The sequence below is a fragment of the Tachypleus tridentatus genome, chromosome 13 (assembly GCF_004210375.1).
Source record: "Tachypleus tridentatus isolate NWPU-2018 chromosome 13, ASM421037v1, whole genome shotgun sequence".
NCBI lineage: Eukaryota > Metazoa > Arthropoda > Merostomata > Xiphosura > Limulidae > Tachypleus > Tachypleus tridentatus.
Window position 1 is genome coordinate 129,629,454 of NC_134837.1, and position 11,255 is coordinate 129,640,708.

Sequence of the window (11,255 nt, forward strand, 5' to 3'; positions counted from 1 at the left end):
TTGACAGTCATATGACCGGCGAGCACGTTTGATGTAACAGGGATTCGAACCCGCGACACTCGGATTACGAGTCGAATGCCTTAACTACCTGGTCATGCTGGGCGTTGGACATATAGTAGATTGTTGGGCATAAAGGTTAGTACATAGTGGTTTAATATTTAATTACGTTATTTAACACAAATTTTGTTCCTGGATAGTATCTGCTATTTCTTAATTGTTTATGTTGTAAAAGTACAGAAAATGGTCATTATTCACGTCAAATTTAGAAATTTACCTATTTTCTGTGTAAAAACGGGCAAATTTGCACCTTTTTATTCACATAAGGTCTGAATAAAACAACACATGAATCAAGATTTAAGTGTATTTATACTAAAGTTATACAAAAATGAACAAACATGTTTAGAAGTGAGTAGTTTTTCGAGATTTGTGACTGTAATGTAAAGCACTTTTACGTATCAGCCCTCAAATATAGTCTCTCATTATGTTTTCGTTATACGCTCCTATGTAGCGGCTTTGAAAGTCCAGTATATCTTGGTCGAAGCGCTTACCTTGCTCCTCCGAGTATGCTCCCATGTTCTCCTTGAATTTATCACAATGAGCGTTAAGGATATGGACTTTCAGGGACATCCTACAGTCTATTTTGCTGTAGTTCTGCACCAGAGCCTCAACCAGTTCCACATAAATTTCGGCCTTGTGATTGCCCAAGAAGTCCCATACCACTGCGACAAAGCTGCCCCAAGCTTTTTCCCTTCCTACTGAGCTTCTTGAGGAATTCTGTGCACTCCAGGATCTTCTTTATATATGGTCCAACGAAGACATCAGCTTTGACCTTTGCCTCAGACAGCTCAGGGAAGAAGTCTCGAAGGTACTTGAAAGCTGCAGACTCCTTATCAAGAGCTCTAACAAATTGTTTCATAAGACCCAATTTTATGTGCAATGGTGGGAATAACACCTTCTGGAAGTCCACTACTGGCTCACACTTAACATTGTGCCTCCCCACAAAGAACTCGGTCTATTGTGGCCAGTGCTTCCTGTTGTAGTGTGGTGCAGTGTCCCTGCTGTCCCAAAGGCAAAGATAACAGGGAAACATGGTAAAGCACCCTTGGAGACTCATCAGGAATGCCACCATTTTAAAGTCTGTGATAACCTTCCAGCTATACTCATCATATATCAAGACTTCTAGCAAGGTCTTGACGCTGTTTTGTATTCCTCTTTGATGTGCACCAAATGAGCCAGGGGAAGAGATGGATACTTATTCCTGTTATGGAGCAGCATAGCTTTGAGGCTTTTGGATGCATCTGGAGAATGCTTGCAGCTTCTTGATGCCATCTCTGATAAAATCAGATAGGTCTATGTGTTCACTTAGGCAGCTAGAACTAAATTGAAGTGATGAGTGGTGAGTCCATGTATATATGGAAAGTTCTGGAAAATTCTAAAACGTTCTTGAAAATCCTCGTAAGTTCTACAGCATTCTAGAAAGTTCTTGAAAATTCTTGTAAATTCGAGAAAGTTCTCTATCAGCTACTTAGCACTGAATCTACCTGGAATGTTCTGGAAAATGTGTAAACTTGAAAATTTCATAACTCACGTCAGAAAAGCAAAGTTTGAAGAGAAATATAGGTCTTTTTTCATTTACTTTAGGCATAAGAAAGTGGGAAATAACACTTTCTTCCCAGGAAGAAGAAAAATTAAAAATTTTGTTACATAATGTAATTATTTAGTTTCATAACAAGTGTTGAAAGTTGATTATTTTAAAAGTAATAATTATGACAAGTTTCATTACATAAATCGGTAAGAGTCGTACATTTTAGTGTAGTTTGACATCACATTACTTGTACATACTGCATTTTTATCATTGTCTTGAGTTACAACAGTGTGACTTGTAGTATGTTGAAAGTTCTAATCATCAGATGGGTAATATATATATCCACAACCAAGTGAGAACAGGTGAAGTTAGAAAAAGTTAAATCAGTAAAAGCAAAGTTAGATCGTGTGATTGTTAGTTTCATAGTAACGAGTGACATTTAAAGGGAGTTTCACTTTTAAGCAAGATAAGGAGAATAATTTGTCTTGTGAAAGGTTGTTTTGAAGCAATTAAACACACCTGTGTGGACTTTGATGAAAAGGAGATAATTATTTAAAGTTCTAAATACGACTATGTTAACTCATAGGGTGACGTAAGTGAATTTATCACTGGTTTTATTGTGAAAGAGAGAAAGAAAAGAAATAATTCATCTTGTTAGTCTAGTTCTGTATTAACTGAACCACCCTGTGTGGACTTTTGACAAAGAAAGATAAATATTTAAAGCTTTAGATACAGCTTTGATAACAAATAGTAAAAATAAATTTTGTTTATACATTTGACTTGTTTTGAATATATTATATTAAAACAAGTAGATTGTGTACTGTCTGTTTATTGTTTACATCTATCTCCAACAAGTTACAGACATCTACTGTATAGTATCTGGCCCTTTCTTATATACAAAACACTGACACTGCCTCAATAAACTGTCCTTTAATATTTTTACTTGACTAGATAGTTAGGAAGCTCAACTTGCAGTCTGAAGATGACGGAATCAAAACTTGTTTAACATGCCCACCATTTCAGTTGCTGCTATTCATTGATGATGAGCAGCTCAAGAGTTGATCGTGGTGACTAGCTGCCTTCCTTTTATCATTAGAAAATTAAGAATAGTTAGCATATATATCTTGAATAGCCTAGCATGAAATTTAGCAAACTCTTGTCTTACGTATTGTCTTTATTTTATCTCTTAGTGAATTAGAGTTTATGAAATGTGTATTTCTGTGGTCAGTTTTCAAACACCTTTATTTTGCAATTTCTCATATTTTGTAGCTTTACAAAATACACATGAGTTTGCATCATTTGTTTTCCTTGTGAATTATTTATAAGATATTTCTCAATCAATTTAAGTTGTTGTCTTTAACACCTTCATAGAAAATATATATGATATGTGCTACTTTAAATCCATGACCTGGGACGTGATTAGGGTACTTAACTCACAAACTATGTGACATGGGCATAAATCCCATTATTGAGCATGCTCGCATTTTTAACCAAGGTGGACGTTATTATGTAATAGTCAATCCCAATAATTCATCTTAAATTAGGGGTAACTTGTGCAAATAGCACTTGAGTAGTTTTGCAAAAAATTCAACAAACATATGGTGTATGAATGCAAAAGATTTAATCATATTTAATTGAGTTGGAAATGTACAAATAAAAATGTTTTCGACAACGTTTTTCTCATTTGGGTGTGTATGTGTTTTTTTCTTATAGCAAAGCCACATCCGGCTATCTGTTGATTTCACCGAAGGGAATCGAACCGCTGATTTGAGCGTTGTAAGTTTGTAGACTTACCTCTGTATTAGCGGGGTTTTCCAATTGGCAGACTAAATCCAAGTAACTTTATAAAATATGCTGTAAAGCCGTAAACAAATAAAACGAGTAGCTCAAGAGACTTTTGAGCTATGTAAATAGCAGGATGTGAATTTATAGCAAGTTATCATTAATACTGAATGGAAATGTGTACATTACATTGTATTTGAATTACCAATATTTAAGACAAATTTAATAACTGTAACATACATAAATTTGACACGAAATTTGCCACCAGGATTCTAGTAATTTATTTTTAAGTATAATGATTTTTTTTTCATATAAAAAATGTTTAGGTAATTTAGCAAATAATATTAAAAGGCTAGAATGCCAACCATATCTGAATGCTACTGCTAGGTTAATACTGTCTGAACTTATGTTAATAAAATTCACGAGTTTTGACCACTATAGCCTAGTATTATAAAACACAATAGAAATTAGAGTGTGTGATTTTATCTCGAAATACTGATAATGATTACCATACATCTGTTTCGACTTTGGCGTACTAGCCTCATAACACTTACGAAGTGTGCTCAGGGCATCGCGTTTGAATCTGGATCCTAAGATCTGCGTCTCGATATGTAAACATTAGACTATACCCCTAAATATAGACGTAAGTATTCGCCATTTAATAATGTACGACTTTTATATCGTTGGGTAGATTTTAAAATAAACTACGTATAAGAGACTTACTGTGTATATTTTAATAACAGCCACTATTTATGTTAAAATGTCTAAACAAAAATGAAAATATTCCCAACTTTAATCAGGCCCAAGATTGTACATTTACTGATTATGTTGAATATCTAGGTTACAAATGTGTCATAACCATGCATATGTGTGTAGGTTACCCATTAATTCAATAAGATTAATCATTTCTTTATGGTGTTGCTATAGCAGATAATTTAAAATTCTAAAACTTAATTTTTTTATTTTGAAAGTAAAAATTCCATACTTTTGGACCATATTTTAACCTCTTTAATGATCCAGCTCAGATAAAGATTTTTGATATTAAATGGAAGGTCTTCTGAGCAGTAAAGTGTGGTATAAAAAGTAAAAGATAATTTGAAATGCTAGTTTAAAATGTATCTCACCTGAAATACATAGTGGACTAATTAAGAAACACAGGAGAAAATTCTGCATTGAAGCATAATTTTTATTATAGATATTACATGCATGCTTATTGTTTTCACTGTTGGGTCAGCTCTCAGCATTTAGTGGCATAAGAATAGAAAGATTTCTGGTGCATGTCATTTAAACTGTATAGTGAGGCAGATTTAGATTTATTTTCTCCAGAGTGGAATCAGCCAGGTGGGTTAAGGTGTTTGACTCATAATCTGAGGGTTATGGGTTTGAATCCCCATTGCACCAAACATGCTTGCCCTTTCAGTCATGGGGGCATTATAATGTGACAGTCAATCCCACTATTCATTGGTAAAAGAATAGCCCAAGAGTTGGCAATGGGTGGTGATGACTAGCTGCTTTCCCTCTGGTCTTACACTGCTAAATTAGGGATGGTTAGTGCAAATAGCTCTTCTGTAGCTTTGCACAAAATTCATAAACAAACAAACCAGATTGGAAAAGCAATACGAAAAGCTTTATTTATTTGTTGAAAGTTGCTTGTGGGTTTGGACATTCTTTCCAAGACTGACCTGTTTGAGTAGATAAAAGAAGGGATTAGATATATTAAATTGAAGCTGTGGAAGCCTATAGATGCAGAGATATATTTGAACAGAGCTTAGTTACAACTTTGTTTAGTCGTTTGTCTAATAATATGGTTTGTGCCATTAAAGTCATGTTGAACAGATGTGTTATATGGCACTTTTTTATTTTATCAAAACTTTTCTTATGTCATCTCATTATTCTCATGTCCATATATTGAATTAACTTATGAACTGAAGACTGTACCTGAAGCTTTAAGAAACAAAGTAAATATTTTCTGTTTTATTTTTCATGCCCAATTTTTCTGCAACAAGATAAAACATCTTATGAATTACATAAAAGTTGTTTGTTTTCATGATATACTTTAGAGGGTTATTATATAATGTAACTTCACATTAATTCTTGTAAACTTCTGTTTATAATACAAAAAGAACAAACTTTTTTTTCTTTATTTTGTTTACAGATTACAAAAAGAAAATGGTTCGCTACAGACCATCACGTTTAGTTATTGCTTTAAGTGCTGTTGGAACAACAGTTGGAGGTTTAGTAATTTTCAAGGATTATGTTGGTGGTTGCAGATATTATGGTCAGGAAACTATGCATGGGAAGACAGTTATTGTAACAGGATCAAACTGTGGAATTGGAAAAGAAGTGGCACGGGAATTTGCAAAGAGAGGAGCAAAAGTCATAATGGCATGTAGAGATATTAATAAATGTGACAAGAGTCGACAAGAAATTGTGCTGGATTCCAACAATGGGCAAGTTTATTGCTATAAACTAGATTTAGCATCTCTTCACTCGGTTCGGAAGTTTGCTGAAGAGGTTAGTACAAAAAACTCTTACATTCATTTTCTAGTAAATAATGCTGCTGTGATGAGATGCCCTCATCAGCTGACTGAAGATGGGTTTGAATTGCAGTTAGGTGTTAACCACTTGGGCCATTTTTTGTTGACCAATTTACTGTTAGATGAACTGAAATTGTCTGCTCCTTCCAGAATCATTAATGTGTCGAGCACTGCTCATTATCGTGGCCATATTGATTATGATGACTTAAATAGTGAAAAACACTATGATGCTGCCAAGGCTTACAGTCAAAGTAAACTTGCTAATGTTTTGTTTACTAAAGAATTAGCCAACAGACTAATGGGAACGGAAGTGTTGACTTTTGCAGTGAATCCTGGAATTGTGAATACAGAGATCACACGACATATGAGCTTTAATAAATCATTTTTCTCTTACATTCTAGTGAACCCTTTGTTGTGGCTGTTTAGCAAGAGTCCTGTACAAGGTAGCCAGACAATTATTAAATGTGCACTTTCTTCTGATGTTATGGATAAAAGTGGAAAGTACTTCAGTAACTGTGTAGAAGCACCACCGTCAGTGGAAGCACAAGACGAGCAAGGTGCAAAGAGACTGTGGTTAGTTAGTGAGAAATGGACAAGATTAAAATAAGAAAAAAAAACTCCAATAAAACCACAGTTATACAAACTAATGTGTTGTATTACACTGAGAAGTGTAATTCTTGTTTATTTTTGTCATTATTAGATTAGATGAAATACAGTGAAACAAGATAAGTAAATCACAGTATTGAAGTTGAAGCAAGCGTATGATTTAAAAAGAAGTGGCATGAATAAACTTTATTAGTTTTTGATTGGTACGGCAATTATTAGTATCTCACAGAAATTAATTAATATTTATCTTCAGCTCTAATATTTGTCACAGTTTCACCGGGAATATTTTCTTCAATACAAAAAACATGCTTGTCCTTTTATCCTTTGGGGCATGATAATGATAATAGCTAATCTTACTATTTTTAGTAAGTGTAGTCCAAGAGTTGGCAGTGGGTGGTGTTGACTAGATGCATTATTTCAAAAGTAGGCACAGCTCGTTCTAATTCTTTGTGTCTACACTTATGCATAAATCTTTTTCTTTGCATAACAAGAAGTTAGCAACTTTTTTCTTCTAAATTTTGAAATAACAACCTTAAACTTATTGGTCATACAACCCTTCATTTCTGTTTGATCAGAACAAGATTGTTTTGAATTAGAAGTTATGGAAAAGTCCCCCCTCCCAAATACATTAATACTACCATATTGTACATTGTTAATTTTGAAATTTAGCATAAAGCATAATTAACAAACACAATATGTGAAATAGAACCTTATGGTAATCCATTTTAATCTTTATAAGCCTTTTTCATGCATTAGTAGTTGGACCACGATGTTAAATTAGATACTTTTTGTGATTTCAAAGAGAAGTTGCTGATAACAAAATAGACTTGTTATTAACTGGGTCAGTTTTTAGTAACAAGACAGTACAGTACCTTCTCTGCCCTCCCTTTATTAACTGATGTTTTTCACTAGTGTAATAAAGTAAAAACCTGACAAGGTAACAACATACTATTAAGACAGTTTCTCTAAAAACACAATTCTGAAGTTTTATAAATAATCAAATTAACAATATCCCCCCCCCATGATAGCTCAGAATTAAGCTTGATGGCATGTCATGTCAAAATTAGGGGTTTAATCCACGTGATAGGCATTGCACATAACCTGTATTGCATATTTGCACGTGAAAGATTATAAGAAATAAAATCTAAATTTCAAATTACTCTTTGGATTTTTAATATACATATGAAATTATATTTCTGTTATAAACATTTTGGCAATTTCATTCTTTGAACATTTAAATATTCAAATACAGAAAGAAAATCACTAATTTGAATTGAGGGAAAAGTTTCTACACAAAGGCATTACTGTTTTACATAATCATAAGTTATAAGAATGGAAAATATCATGTAACTTTCCACAACTCATACAAGGAGAGTAGTTCAATGAAGAGTATTTTTGACACCTCGGAAGGCAACTAAAGAAGGAGGAACTCACCAAATTAGCATAAAAAAACAAACCACACATTTGGAACAACATGTTAGCACGGGTTAGGGACTTACTTTGATACTGTTATGTATTCTCTTTTGCCCCACATAAGGAACTGACTAACAAACATTAAATGTTTAGACATTTTAATACGCAATTCAACTTTGCTTAGAAATTAAGGGAATGCGTTTGTTTTGTATCTTGAAGCTGCTGACCCTCCTATCATCTTAATTGCCAATCAGTTTTAATTCTCTCTTCTCGTTGCTTATTGATTTCCATTTCAGATGGGATGATTTAGCAGTTTTTCCTGTGAAATTTACTTCAGAAGCCCTAAAATCTGATACATTTTAATAATATAGCTTTCAACATTTTTGTGATATGCAATTTATGGTTTTATCTATAATTCTGGACAATTTCCTGTTCATCATGTGGTTTAAGTCTCCTGTATAGCATTCTGTTATTCTTGTGTTTAAATTTCTTATTGCTACATAGAGACTTTGTATTTTAAATTCTTGAAAGATCTTGTTTGAAGTTGGGTAATTTGTAAATGTAATGGGGTGCGTATTGGTGATATAGGGAATAATTTTGCTTTAGGATTCTCTCATCTTTCAAAGTCTGTACTGTAGTTCAAGCAGAGTATATTCTTGTTTATTTGTTCCTTTTTTAAATGTTATTTTGGTTCTTTAATATTCAGTTAAAAAATGGTTCTTTTGACTCATAGATTAATATGTTTAATTGAGGTATTTATGGTTCTTAGGGTGCTCAAAGTTTATTTTACTTTTGATAATCTCGCTTTTGACCTTTCATAAGTAAGATAAATAGGACAAAATAGTAAAATGTTTTAACCCTCATGTGCATTAAAAGGTGCAAAATGAGTTTTAGAACTTTTTAACAAGTTATATTGGTGCCAGATGTCTCTAATTTAGCTGTTGGGTTGATATGGCGTGACACTCATCCTTCCTATTCAGTGGGTTCTGCTGACTACTTATCTTCTCTATAGTTGGAAACTGAAAATTAGGGATGGTTGCAGACAGCCTTAATGGCTTTGCTGTAAACAACATCTCACAAATAACAGGTACTCATGGAGAAGAAGCTAAATCATTTGGTAACACTTCTTAACAGTAATGTATAGATATCTAAAGAATGTAAATATTGCTGTTGGTATCAACTACAAACATTTATGGATATTCATCTGCTACATTACCACTCTCATTTATCAACTCTCTCACTACACACCCAGAAGATTTTCTGTTTAAATGCAATAAAATATGTTCACATATAAGAAGTCTCAGGGAAATATTTGTTAATGTCTACCATATAGTTTCATCCAGGTACTTGTAAATAAAAGCTTCTTAGGGTATTAATATTCTAAGTGGTTATCAACAGCTGCACCAATCATTTGTGTTCTGAAGTTGCATATGTACATTCAGCTGTCTTACCCATGCTGACCAAGATATTCACAAATAGTCCATGCCATAAAAATATCAGCATCCTCCACTTGACTGAATTGAAAGCAAAGATGTCATAGCCATTTAGGTTGCACATCAAACAACTACTCCACCTGCTGTAACTGACCAGTGAATACTAAATGTTTAGATATTTTAATATGCAATTCAACTTTGCTCAAAAATTAAGGGAATGTGTTCATTTTGACTTTTGTATCTTGAAGCTGTTGACCCTCCTATCATCCTACTTGCCAATCAGTTTTAATCACAACTGTAGCAGTTCTTGAGTCTCAAAGTAACAGCCCATTTGTTGGACAAGCAGGTAGTATCATCTTTAAGCTCTTCTCTTTTGACTCATTGCCAAAGATGTAGTTGTGGAATCTTTGTCATCATTAACCTAGTCGAGAGCACAAGACATATCAAACACAATGTCCCTTGATATCACTCATTAATCTCTAACTCTTGGTCTAGTAAGCAGATTTTTAAGGAATGTAATGTTTTAGATTGTCATTGTTTTCAGATGCTATGTAACCCCTACAGTATGTGGTTCGATGTACTGAACTATTTAAGGAAAAGAATGACTATCCCAACCAGAATTGCATTGCTTCCATAATATAAGCGTGTAGTAAGCCTTTCTGCACCAGCTCCAAGACCAAATTGTATGGAGCATGTTGCATCTACCATATGATATAATGCAGAAGGGAAACCGAGAAAGGACAAAAGTGTATTGACAATCAGTCATTCCAAAGTCAAAAAGAGCAGTAATTTTGCAAGAGTCATGAGATTGTATCTCAGAATGAAGACAAAACATGTAGTTGGCTTCAAGAAAGTTTCTAATGGAATGGCATGAGAAGAGATATTGATAAATGGTTGCAAAATGAAGCCACTTAAACTGAGGAAAGCAACACTCAAATTGTACTAGCCAATGGAGAAAATAGCAACAGACATCATAGGGCCACTATCAAAAACTGATACTGGAAACATGTACATTATTGGTAACTGGGGGTTATTTTTCAAAGTAGCTAGAAGTTTAGGCATTACTAAATCAAGAAGCAGCCACAACAGCAAATGTGTAATTGATCAGTCCTTCATACATATAGTTTACCCACATAACTTCAGTCTGACCAGAAGGAAAAGCTTTGATTCAGCAGCATTTAAGGAATACTATGAATCACTGGACAGAAAAAAAAAAAATAAAATGAAATGGTAGAAAGTTTCAACCAGACACTAGGCAGATAATGTGCCAGATTAAGTATACTAGGATATGAAAATACCAGCAATACTCATGGATTACAAGACATTTGTGCATGAATCTACAAACTATATGTCCCACAATAACAATGGGACAAAAACTCCAACTACCAGTAGATTTGATCATTGGAAAATAAATAGATGCAGACTTGCAAGATAATAGTAGTGACTCAGAGGAATCTGCAGGAACAACTGGCAGAAGCACACCAACATCTAGGAGAACTGCAGCCTAGTTGGAGAGGCAATGAATTGGTACTTGGATGGTTTCAACCCTCATAAGAAGAAAGGGAAGTCTTTTAAAGCTGCAAAGTGACCAAGAAGGTTCTCATGAAATCACACAGCAGCTTTTAGATGTTGTTTCTCAGTTAAAGGGTGGATATTGAAAGAGGTCCATAAGAATTTGCTATGGAAGTACTATGATTTCTGGATATATATTTGGAACACAAATACTGAGAACCATGGAAGTGGCAAATAAGTTGAAATTCAAGGTAAGCCTGATGAAGACAATGCCTATTGTCAACATCTGCAGTTGCCTCAGCCTTACCCAGAAGTGAAAAGCAAGTGCTTCAAAGAAGGTCTTCACAGATAGCCTAGTTGTTTTGTGCCATAAAACACCAAACCTAA

General features: G+C 33.9%; 1 pseudogene across 3 annotated transcripts; it reads left to right on the plus strand.

Annotated features, from left to right (window-relative positions):
* Nucleotides 1-1,954: 1,954 nt before the first annotated feature.
* Nucleotides 1,955-7,667, plus strand: LOC143240895 (retinol dehydrogenase 13 pseudogene; annotated as a pseudogene). Of its 3 annotated transcripts, none has more exons than XR_013022020.1 (2): nt 1,955-2,177; nt 5,523-7,667. The product of XR_013022020.1 is annotated as a retinol dehydrogenase 13 pseudogene, transcript variant X3 (transcript). The 3 variants fall into 3 exon arrangements; XR_013022019.1 differs by lacking the exon at nt 1,955-2,177 and adding an exon at nt 3,690-4,033; XR_013022018.1 differs by lacking the exon at nt 1,955-2,177 and adding an exon at nt 3,693-4,010.
* The last annotated feature ends 3,588 nt before the right edge of the window (nt 7,668-11,255 follow it).